Source organism: Callithrix jacchus, chromosome 2 (genome assembly GCF_049354715.1).
Source record: "Callithrix jacchus isolate 240 chromosome 2, calJac240_pri, whole genome shotgun sequence".
NCBI classification, from domain to species: domain Eukaryota; kingdom Metazoa; phylum Chordata; class Mammalia; order Primates; family Cebidae; genus Callithrix; species Callithrix jacchus.
The window spans coordinates 107,576,148-107,588,979 of NC_133503.1; the positions used below are offsets into that span (position 1 = coordinate 107,576,148).

Below are 12,832 nucleotides of genomic sequence, written 5' to 3' on the forward strand. Positions count from 1 at the left end.
AATTTCCTAAATTCCAAACAACCACCAAAAAACTAAATGGCTCTAATCTCCATGCGTGAAGAAAAGGCTCAAAGAGTTGCCCAAACACTCTGCTGTAAAGAACACAAATCTATACAATAGTCCATTTTAAATGATCACCCGTATTAGTATGGGTACAACTTCTCTCAATGCTTCTATATTGCTCAGTAAAAAGGACAGCTGGTATTGTTTCAACAATATTTGGAGTAATAAAGCAGATCTAAATTAAAATGTTCCCTACAGCTATACTTTCCTTTAAGAATCTCCCACCCTGTCCTAGATAAAACCCTGGAAACAAGCTATGTGAAACTATCTGGTTTATCTATTATAAGACTAAATACAGCTAAATAAGTGACAGGATTTCAGCCCAAGGTTGAAAGAAGGGAATTTACTGCAGTATACTTATCTTGCACTCAGAAACAAACCCAAAATAAAGTTAGCTATCTAAGGAGGATTTTTGGTTTGGATTTTAAATTTATTTTATTTTTTTTCTTCAGTAACACTTGGCAAAATATTGAAAAGAGAAGAATCTGCTGGAGAAAAAGTGGTTGCAAAAGAAACAACACACAACTGGGTTAATGTCTTTAACACATAAACAAGTCTTATAAATATAAAGGAAAAGAGGAATACATTAACAGAGTAACCACATATAGAAGCAAAAATAATATTAAAATGCTCAATAATAATATAAAAATTTTCAAGTTATCAATCCAAATTATAATGTATTTTTGAATTGGCAGTTAAAAAAATGAATTTCAGGGTGGGAAATGGGTGTTCTCATACAGATTGCCACAGAAATATAAACTGTCACATGGCCTCTCTAAAGAACAATTTGGCATATATGTTTCAAACGCATAAAAAATATCCACCCTTTTACTTAATTTTACTGCTAGAAATTTATTTTAAGAAAGTAGAGATAGGAAAAAATCTAAAAGTATTTTCATCAGCGTGTCATTTATAACAGCAAAAATAAATTTCTAAGATCCCAATAACAGAGGACTGATGTAGGCATAAAATAAAATGTAATGCAGCTACTTAGAATGCAGCTGTAAAAGAACATTTAGTGACATGGGAAAATGCTCACTATCTAATGCTCAGTGAAAAATATGCTTAGTTACCTTAATTTTATGTCTTACGGTTTTGTAACTCTGTTTGTATATGTGCATATATGCATGAACAGAACAGCAGAATGGCTGACACCTAAACAAATGATATCAGTGCTTATCTCTGGGTAGTAAAATAATGGGTAATTTTAAAAATATTGTCTTCTATGTGCTTATGTTTTTTGGCATTTGCCAATTTCTCATATTGAACAAGTATAATTCAAGAAAACAATGGGGGAAATATAATTTCTCAGAAAAATAAAATTATGTGACTTCTTATATGTCATACTCAGTTTTTGATAACTAAATAGCACTGCTGAGAATAATGAAAATAGTGTTTGTAAAAGGCTAAAACTGATTCCATGCCCAGAGAAATGGAGGCATCTCTTCTCCACCTGGCAAAAATAACCTCAATCTAACTTAATACCATATGAAGCAGCTCTATCTAACCTAATACCACACTATTAGGCTAGGTTTCTCATCTTATCACTAGAATCTATTCCCAGGATAATAGTCAAATTATCCTCATAAGAACTACAAGCTTAGTGAAAGCTACTGTCATTGTAATACAAGTAGTAAGATGACTACAAACTCTGCTGTGATCTCTCTAAACCTCTTTGTACATCTATGCAATGGGAATAATAGCACTATCGATCCTAGAGGCAGTCTTTCAGCCAAACTAATTGCCCATTATCAGATAAAGTTATTGCTCTTTTATATCAACAACAAAAATGTGTGGCATATTTTATAACACATTCATTTCCATAATCTAGTGTATTGGAGAGGACATGTTTTGATTGTCTGTATTTTAAACACTGTGTTTACTATCTGTTCACTGAGCATGTAAGCAGACTTTAAGAGTTACAGTTAAGCTGATTATTTGGCACATGAAACTGTGACTATAATTTCCTGAATAAACAAATAATAATCAACAAATATTTATTGAGCATCTTCCATGTTCCAAGAATTATGTCAAGTACTGAAATAAAATATTTTTAAAATATAGGCAAATCATTCCCCCGATCACAAACAGGATAAGATAATTGGATTATTCCCAAATTTAGTCTAATGATAACTACTAAATATTTATGAATATGAATAATTACCTAACCCTTATATTTGTCTCGTTAGTTTCTTCTCTAAATAACTGAAAGAATTTTATTACTTTATGATGCCATTTTACTAAGTTTTGCTTTTTTATTGTGGCAAAGTATACATGGGTTAGAATTTGCCATTTTAACCACCTTTAGGTATACAGTTCAGTGGCATTAATCACAGTCACACTGTTGTACAACCATTACCACCATCCATCTCCAAGAAATTTTTTATCTTTCCAAACTGAAACTCTGTACCCATTAAGCAGTAACTCCCCATTCTCTCTTCCTCCCAGCCCCTAGCAACTAGCATTCTATCTTCGGTCTTGAATCTGACTACTGTAGGTACTTCAGTAAATGGAATCATACCACATTTGTCCTTTGTGTCTGGCTTATTTCACTTAGCATAATATCTTCAACGATCATCCATGTTGTAGCATGTGTCAGAATTTCATTCCTTTTTAATGCTGAATGATACAGCTTATGAATATTTCACATTTTGTTTATCCATTCATTCATCTGCTGACGAAGAGTTAGATTGTTTCCACCTTTTGGCTATTTTGAATAATGCTATAATAAACACTGGCATACAAATGTCTATTCAAGTCTCTGCAGTCAATTTTTTTGGGTACATATCCAGAAGTGGAATTGCTAGATAAGTTTTGCTTTTAAAGCTCCAACTTCCAGTAAACACGTCTTTTGATTTTTAAAAAATCAATTATCATCAAATTCAGTCTCGATACGGAATTTTTAACAGCCAAAGAGCAATTTCATTCTTTCACCATATGCTTTTAAAACCCAAGTTAAAAAAACAAAAGTACTGCTTATACCTAAGATGTAAGCTATATCTCCCAATAATGCCAGTGTTAGCTAACTTTTCTCTAACAATGTCTGTTGCTCTTTGGTACCGTCATCCATAAATACTCTTCCTGCTTCACACCTAGCCTCTGACCTTTAGTGTCAACCAACAAAGCACTGGACCACCAAACTTCTGTCATTGCATCTGACATGTTCCCCTGACAAGGAACACATTTTATCTCCCACTTCCTGATAATGCAAATGTATTTTAATAATGCCACCAAACACTCACAAATTTGCTATTAAAATGATAATTACTTAATAGGAAGAATTCCTGCCAAATAGAATAAGAACAAAACACTATGTGTCATGTAAAAGTATAATCCTCTTCCAACATAATATTTAATTTCAAACCATCAAAAACCAGATGTAACACCGTTAGCCCATAATACAGATGTTATGATCTGCTACTCAGTGGTGTCAAAAAAGGATTCCACTATACTTAACAAAAATTAATTTGTGAGGATCCTTTGTATTTTCTAAAATTATATAAAGTAGGTAAGGAATTTCATCTCTATTGTGAGTGGAAATATAATCTAGAGATACAAAGCAACCATTTTAAAATTCTTAAATGTGAATTACTGACATTTGTAGTCAGAAGGAAACAAATGTAGTTTCCTTCAAAAAGAAATAGAGTTTTTATGCCTTGCACACAATCCGTAACTTTATGACACCAGTGGCATGATGAAACTGTTAAAGTCTTTCTGACAAAGTGAAGACTGTAATGACTCACTATCACCTTCATCAAAGCTGGTGAGTTCTGGAGTATATGAAGGGTAATTACCCTTCAAATAAAGTATGTGGGCAGTTTCTTATCATAAATGTTTATTTTAAATATATAAATTATCACACCTTGTTAACAAACAATTCAAAGCAGGCTAAATCATGTGATTAAATTATAAAAGGAAATTACTTTAGATCTGTTAATTTCTTATCCCAGATATCAAATATATGATGATTTCTGTTACTAGAGTCCAGTGAGTTCTACTGAAGTAAACTGAAGCTGTGTGAGTGCAAGTGAACTGAAACAGGACGTTCCTCAAGTATTTTTACAGTGAGGAAGAGCAAAGGATTTTTCACAGATATGATACTATTTTAGTTCTTAAATCAAAAGCAAATTAATCTATTTTGCCAAATCTGCCAATAGTGATAGCAGCAACCTGGCAATATCTATCATAGATAAATAATTTAATAAATCCGAAGCCACAGACTCACTATACTGGCTTAGAGAGCTCAGTTCCATAGATGGAAGATGTAAATACTGGAAATACCCAACATTTCCTGAGAATAGCCAACAATTTTTTTTCTCTGAAATGCTCTATAATTGGTTGGATTTTTCATTGACTCACCAAGGGATCCATAACTCTGAAGGAACTATAGGTCCCCTAGGAAGTATCATCAAATACAGATTTCCTTGCTGAGAGCGGCACAGTAGTTCTCTTCCAGGAGTGAAGCTGACTGGGATCTTGTTCAGGCTGAGTTTAGGTATTTGTCCCCGCAGTTGGGCACAGATTTCCTGGGCTTAGTGAAAGGTACAGAAAAATTTACATTGATATTTTAGCTGTTAAAGGAGGCAGTTTTGTCCAAATAGTTGGGACAGATCTGTCCTCATAGTTGGGAGAGATTTCCTGGGGTTAGCGAAAGGTACAGAAAATATGTCTCCGGTCCCAGAACATGAGAACTCTAGACAGCACAGGATAATGGTGGCTACATTTAGAACATGACTGGAACATGCCCAAGTCAGAAGAGCTGTGTGGGTCTGGTGGGACCTAGAAATGCAAATACCGAGAACTGCATCAATTCTTCTGCCAGCTCCCATCCCACTTGAAATAGGTTGAAAAATAAGTGTGGTAGAGCTATTTTGATGAGGATAAATAAAATGCTAAGGATTAAGCGTTTCACCTTGGCCTTTCCATCATTAAGAGATTTTAAGTGAAATTCAGAGTATTATAATTCAACAGCAGTAAAGAACAGCTTTAATTTACAAATCTCAGATGGAAGAGTAAGATTTTTTTTCTGCTTCCAGAGATGTTGCCTTCTTTTCATTATAGGGGTCAAATATATATGCTGGGATCACACTTTGCTTCATAGTTATTTTTTTAATAAATTTTGATGTAGAATTTTTAAGATACATTCTTGACCTGTATACCACACATCAAAAGAGTAGTAAGTTACTTGTTTCTTTTCAGAGTACATTATTGATTTGCTACTTAACTATGCTCAGAATGATGAAGTAAGATTTAAAGCTGTGAAGAATTTGGAGCCCAGTACCTTTCTGACCCCCAAGTTTGAGCAAAAAAAGGGTATGTGTCTAAGTTGAAAAGTAATTTTTAATTTCTATTTATTTAGAAATTATACTACATTTTTGATGTCTTTCTCCATTTTCTCCAAGAATGGTTCAAAATTTAATTCCTAGAAATCACTGGTTTATAATCATTCCCTTTGATATTAAGTAGTTCATAAAACTAACAGAAATCACATTAAAAAGACTCAGAAATAGTTAATGGCAACAATTTAGAAAATAAGTAGAGAATGAAAAAATTTGATATTAATAAGAGCTTACATTAATGATTGTGAATTAAATTCTAGGCACTATTCAAAGTACTTTCACAGGTTTTAACTCATTGAATGCTTACAAAAAGCCTGAGATGAGTAATACTAATCTCTCCATTTTGCATATTAGGAAATGAAGGCAGAGAGAATTTAAGTTCAAAGTCATACCTCTACATGTGGACAGAACGCAGTCTGGCTCCAGCACCTGTGAGCTTACATGACACAAAACTGCCTCCTTTAACAGCTGAAATGTGAAATGTATTCTTGCGTGTCACTTCTCAGTTCTTTCTCTGAAAATGAATGTGTTCACTATATACTTGACCCAAGAATGGAACAGTAAATTTACAAAACGCAGATTTTGTTTTACCGTAATTCTGCTAACATATTCCATAAACTCTAATAATTACTAAAAATAACTTCATATAAAAGATTCAACATAAGATTATAGTTTGTGTAAAGTTCAATCTATTTGGCTAGTTTGGAAATAAAACAAGCATGTTAAAAATAATTTAGTATATATATAACCACTTGAATGAATGATTTAAAAAATTTTAAATACAATGGTGAAAACTCCCAACACCACACTTTACTCCCCATTTGTTCCAAAGATCCAGAAACCAAATTTCCAACGAGGCAAAAACATCTCTTACTAGACGCTTGAAGACACCTCATAGTCAATACTTTCATGGTTTCCCTAACTTATACTTTCTAAACACATTTCTGCCTTGTTTCATAATGTCACTTAACTAACTCAAAAAGAAACTACATTTTCTTTGACCTCGCCCTCTCTTTCAACCTCTTCAAAATAATCAGTCACTATATTCCACCATTTCTGTTTGTGAAACATCTGATCCCACCACCTCCCTTCCTTCCTATACTACCACTCTAATTCTTAGCACCATCTTACCACCACAAGATACTTTTAAAGATAACAGCTCTAACAGGTTGCCTTACCTTCTGGTTTGTACCTTATTTAATCAGTCTCCCACATATTTACCAAAGTTATTTTCTAAAACACAAAAGTATAAAGCTTTTTAAGTGTCCAATTGTTTATAACAGAAGTTCTCAAACTTTAAAGGGTATGAGATTCACTTGAAGGGCTGGCTAAAATACAGATTGCTGGGGACTCCCGCTCTCTTTACTTGTTAAGTAAAACTGGGATGGGGCCCAGATATCTGCATTTTCTACAAGTTCATAGATGGTATTAATGCTGCTGGGCTAGCAACACTCCTTTTTAGTGTCCCAACCAATGCTGTGCATTAAAACTACTTGGGATACATATGTAACAAACCAGCATGTTGTGCACATGTATCCCAAAACTTAAAGTCTAATTTAAAAAAGAAGAAAAAAGAAACTACTTGAGAAAGTTTTATAAAGTGACCTGCTGAATCCTAAACGAATTACATGCAGGCCTTTTTTTAAAATTAATTCTCCAGGTGATTCTGATTTGCAGTAGTATAGAGAATCACTTGTGTTTAGTAAGGCGTTCCAAATCCTTAACACAGCATTTAAGACCACTCACTTGGTGTTTATGCACTTGCTTTGCCTAAAAATATCCTAATCAATGAATAACAGCAATAATAAAGGTTGCCTATCTAAAAGCATGCATTTCCAAATGATTTTGTGAGAATTAAATGAGATAATATATGGTAAATGCCCACCAGTCACTGACACAAAGTCATGTTTCACATAAATGTTAGCATCAATTCAATTCAACAAATATGTATGGCTTACCCTTTGTATGGAAGAGGTTATATTCTGTGCTGAGAATGTTTGGTTGGATAAGAAAGAGATGGTACCTGTGCTCAGAAAGTGAAATCACAACAGTAATCAGAGTTTAAGCTAATGGATACCAAATGTTAGTTATTTTTGTAATAAGTACTGCACAGGAGGACGGGATCCTATGAGACTTTACAATTGTAATACCTCATTTGTCCAGACTTAGGGTGCCAAGAAAACCTGAAATCTGAGGTGTGTGGGTGCAAAGAGGGGAAACTGAAAAGTGCATTCTAGGCCAACAAAAGAGCCTGGCCAACTCACTCCCCATTTGTTTCCAAAGCTCATAGGCAGGAGCAGCTTAGGTGTGCTGTGCTAGGGACAGAAAGGCTGGTATGATTGGAGCTTAGAGGTCACACAGTGGGAAGAGGAGCACCAGGTAACAACAGAGAGAAAGATGGGGGTAGATCATGCAGAATTTTGAACTTGATTCAAGAGGTGAGGGAAACTATTCAAGTGTTCTGCAATTAGATCTTCCTGAGGCTGTCACCCTCCAGCTGGTATGCTCCCTGATGGCAGACACTGGGCTCTATTCATCTTCCCCTTTTTATCTTAGTCCAGTGGCCCTCTTACAGTTGCATTCACATCCCAAGGAATACCCAAAGATACTTCAGTGTGCAAACTGACACAGAGGTAGTTTCAAGAGAATTAATTTCTAGGTCTTTGGTTTTCATTTATATTCTCTCATAAACTGTACTGAAACTGAATTTGGAATCTACAGATTATTTTCTCCCATCCAGCTCTTCACATTTAGTGGAGCTTGTCTCATGGTAGGAAAACTTCAGGGGACCCAAATAAAAGGATGATTCCAAATACTGGTGTTGATATTAAAAAAATCAGTGATTCTAGGCAACCTTCTATTGCAACTCAGACGAGTTTTATTTAATCTTTGCTTTTACTGACATTTAAGATAGTGCTAAGCAATGATCATTTAAACTAATTTGTAGTGATAGAACATGGAATAATGTTTGTCCCAGGAGATTTTGGACATAGTCAAAATTATTTATTTATCTGAAATTCAAATTTAACTGGGCATCTCTATTTTTATTGGCTAAATCTGGCAATACACCCACATTTTCATTTTGAACTGGGTCCCACAAACTATGTAGTTGATCCTGGTCATGACAACAAGTATGAACATTGATTTCATAAGAAAAATAACTGGGTAATTATATACGACACCAGCTGAGATCACACTTAATGAAAATACCTTTTATTTGAGCTTTTTTCTTTCCTGACCTTACAACCTCACACAGAAATACACTCTGCTATACAATTTTTTTGCCAAGTTTCCATCTTCAATGTATAAAAGTGGTACTGCCAAGTGGAAAATAAAAACGTGAAACTGAAGGCCCATTAGCATCTCAGATACACCAAAAATATGGGGAATAAATTAAAAGGGAAGGAAAGAAAATTTTGAAAAGGCAGATTTTTCACAAAAGCACAATTTCTCAAAAAAAAAAAAAAAACTTATTGAAAGAAAAAGTCAACGTGGTTCCTGTACCAGTATTACCAGTAATAAATACAATTACAGAGAAGCAAGAGAGAGATGGAGAGAGAGAGGGAGCAAGCGCTCTGGGAGCTTCATTGATTCTGACTTTTCTACTACCTGGAACTTAAGAACCAAATATTGACTTTGGAAATATCTCTAAATCCTATTACATGATTTTCACTTTTAAATATTATGCTTGAAAGATTTGCATTCACTTCTCACTTCTCAATAAATATAGATGTTTTTCTTTCAAGTATCCTTCTAAAACAGTGTCAAGTTTTTTCTTTTTTCTATAGCTGTCAGTCATATTTATTACTTGTATCTACTTCAAACTCATTTTGCAATAAAGTATTTCAGAATTTTCTCTTTCCTCTGGGGAAAAACAAAAATGAAACAAACAAGGAAGATGACTTTATATAATCCTTACATTTCAGATCCGGATTCGTTCCTGCTGTGAACTTCATACTAGAGTTCTGCTTTAAATGCTTCAGATATGGACAAGATGAAAGAAGCACTTATATCCTATAAAGAGCAAATTCACCTTTGGTGCAAATGTTGGAGAAGTGTGAGGAATGATTTACTCTCTGAAGAAAATATGATGTGTTCTGAAAGTGTTCAGGTTTGAAATTCTCCAAATGTTGAGCGCCTAGGAATATCCATTTCACAAGCAAGGATGCAAAACCAATCCATCTTTATTCAGTGCAAGACTTAAGGCTGGAGTAAGTAGCGAACAAGAACATGAGTGTGGATGGCAGACTGGCCAGCTTCAGATCGCAGACCAGCCACTTATCCTTATGACCTTGAGCAAGTTTTTAAAGTTCCTGATACCTCATCTACATGAGGGAGATGAATGTAACAGTATCTATTTTCATAGAGTTGTTTTAAGTATTAAAAAATGTATAGTTCTTAGAAGAACATGGCCAAGCCGCAAGAAGCACGTAAAATGTTGTTATTATATTAGTATTAAAAATATTTCTGGGCTTAATCTATGAATGCAAATCCCTGTATGTAACAGCTGACCTTCTCCCTTATTTTTCCTGGCATGCATGCTAAAGATCAAAGTTTTAAAGAAAAACGTTATTTTGTCTGTTATTTCCTATCAAGACTTAGAGCTTGCAGAAGGCTAAAAATATTTTATAAATATAGCCCTGGCTGAGCAGCATTGTAAGGGGGTAAAAAAAATAGCACAGGGGACACCAAAGCCGTGAATTAAAGTCCTGATTCAGAACTAAGCAGTGAACTACACTTTAGCATTTAGGTTTTTAGTCACTTGTAAAATGAGAAGGTACCCACTGAATTTCTAATATTTCTTACAAAACTAAAATTCTGATTTTGTAACCTTTAACACGAATGTCAAGCTTATTATAAAGGAATTCAATGAACTCTGACTTGCCAAAGGACCTTGTTGGAATAGTCTTTCTTGAAATTCTAGTTCTCTATGCTCTCATACTACAAAATGTATCATCCTATACTGCACATAATCCAACCCTTCTAAAGCCAGGCAATAATATAATCCTAGTGTTAAATGATCAACAACAACAACAAAAAGAATGAGGAATTATTAAAAGCTTTCCTTACTGGCTTCACCTGGCAAAAAAATTAACAACATCTATAGTATGGTATGCAGTGTTTTCATCCATATTAATTAATATTGTATCATTATCATGACAGATTTTTGTAGCTAATAGAGATCCCAGAGTAGTGCTTCTAAAGCTGGGGCAGCTTTACCCTCCAGGAGACATTTGGTAATGTCTGGAGTCATTTCTGGTCAACACAGCTAGAGGAGTATACTGGCATCCAGTGGGTATAAGCCAGAGATGCTGCCAAACAGCCTCCAGTGCATAAGACAGCTTACCACACCAAAGAATAACCTGACCCAAAATATTAAAAAAAAATAATAATTGCTGAGGATGAGAAACCTGCCTTAGAGCAATGATTTTTCATGGGGTGCAGTACTGCCCCCTAGTGTGAGATTCAGAAATGGAGTTGTCAGGGCTGGTATGGGGAGGGCTGCCAGCTTGAGCAGGCAGGAATTCAGTCAGTCCAGAGGTCATGCAATGTGCAAGACCTTTTCTTAATGAACTACTGCACCACATCCTACTTAACTCTCAAATGTCTACAAATCACATAGGTAATAAATGTTTTTTCGATGATCATAGCTTACCACCCAAATCTATTTTACATAAAAACACAAATATTTTTCACATGGTTCAAAAACCCTTATGTTTAGAAATGAAGTTACTACATGAACCAAGAAAGACAATATTTTGTTTGATTTGGAATTTTGCCCAGAATTCCTCATCATTTTGGAAAAATCACATCACCAACAACGACATCAATTGTGGTACAGTAGTCTTAACTTATCCTCGGGGCATATGTTCCGACACTCCCAGAAAAACGCTTGAAACAATGGGTAGTGCTGAATCCTATATATCCTGTGTCTTTTAAAAATTTGGTAACCCAGACGGCTAATGGGTGGGTAGCATATGTAATGTGGATACAGTTAGACAAAGATATAATTCACATCCTGGGTTGGATGGAACAGGGTGACATATATTTTCATCATGCTATTCAGGATGGTGTACAATTTAAGACTTATAGATTGTTTCTGGAACTTTCCACGTAATAATATTTTTGGACCATGGTTGAACAAGGGTAACTGTATTCGGTTCCCTAGAGGGACAGAATTAATAAGATCTATCTATCTATCTTATAAGAGATATATATTTTTTATTAAAATAACATACATTTTTACTTATATTAAAATAATATGTTTTATGTTATTTTAATAAAAATTATATATTTTATTAAATATATAAATTCCCTTATTAGAGGAATTTAATATATAAGCTTGAGGAGCATGGAGAGCCAGTCTGAGTCTCAAAGGTGAAGGACTTGGAGTCTGGTGTTCGAAAGCAGGAAGCATCCAGCATGGGAGAAAGATGTAGGCTGGGAGGCTAGGCCAGTCTCGCCTCTTCACATTTTTCTGCCTGCTTTATATTTGCTGGCAGTTGATTAGATTGTGCACACCAAATTAAGGGCGGGTGTGCCTTCTCCAGCCCACTGACTCAAATGTTAATCTCCTTTGTGGTAACACCCTCACAAACATACCCAGGAACAATACTTGGCATCCTTCAATTCAATCAAGTTGACACTCATATTAACCATCACAGTAACTGAAACTACAGATAAGGTGGGAGGGAACTTCTTTATTTGAGTGGTCAATATAACAAAGACATCAATCTGCATTTGTAGCTGTTACACATACTGTTATTCTACATATAGGCTCAAGCTTTTGAACACTTCATTAGGTCTTATGGTGTACTCATAACTAAACATTTACATATTGAATGAAATACATGTTATCTTATTATACATTACTTATTCCTGTATTGTTTTTATGTTAAAATTAGGAATTACATATATATGTGTGTATATATATATGCATATTTTTTGAATTGCACATTTAAGCGGGTTATATTACACATAAATTTCATTTCTTGGTAATAAAGAGGGCACTGCAAAACTTAAAAAAGGAGACACTGGATCCAATAGGATTGAGAATCTTTGCATTATAAAGTACCTCACTCAATTCCTTCACTTTGCAGAAGACAAGTTGGAAGCACAGAAGCTCATCAGGTTTTCTGATGGCAAATCCAGGGAGTTTTCCACAACAGGTAATTCTATTCTACTCTGATTTTATATTCATACTATCAGTAGATCTCTGAGTACTAAGGACTGCCTGATTCAAAAGTACACAAAGTATTCCCTCCAAATACACAAACAAGATACACCTGACTTGTACAGCATCCACATATAAAATATTACCATAGGAACAATGGCAATGACAAACTGAGAAAACTGCCGTGACCAACCCACCAGAAAACTAAGCTTCATTCATTTGGTTGTTTGCCTGTGCAATCTTCCATGTAAAAACG

General features: G+C 34.6%; 1 protein-coding gene across 27 annotated transcripts in view; it reads right to left on the reverse strand.

Moving 5' to 3' along the window:
• PAM (peptidylglycine alpha-amidating monooxygenase) overlaps positions 1–12,832 on the reverse strand; it is a 289,959-nt gene that overhangs the window by 250,665 nt on the left and 26,462 nt on the right. For 4 of the 27 annotated variants that reach the window (XM_078365114.1, XM_078365110.1, XM_078365104.1 and 1 more), the window contains exon 2: positions 5,795–5,916. The exons of 22 other annotated variants lie outside the window; for them this stretch is intronic. The gene's annotated coding sequence lies outside the window, so the exon portion shown is untranslated. Of the gene's footprint in view, positions 1–4,422; positions 4,595–5,794; positions 5,917–12,832 lie in introns of all 27 variants that reach the window. One more of the 27 variants, XM_078365106.1, reaches the window with a different exon arrangement.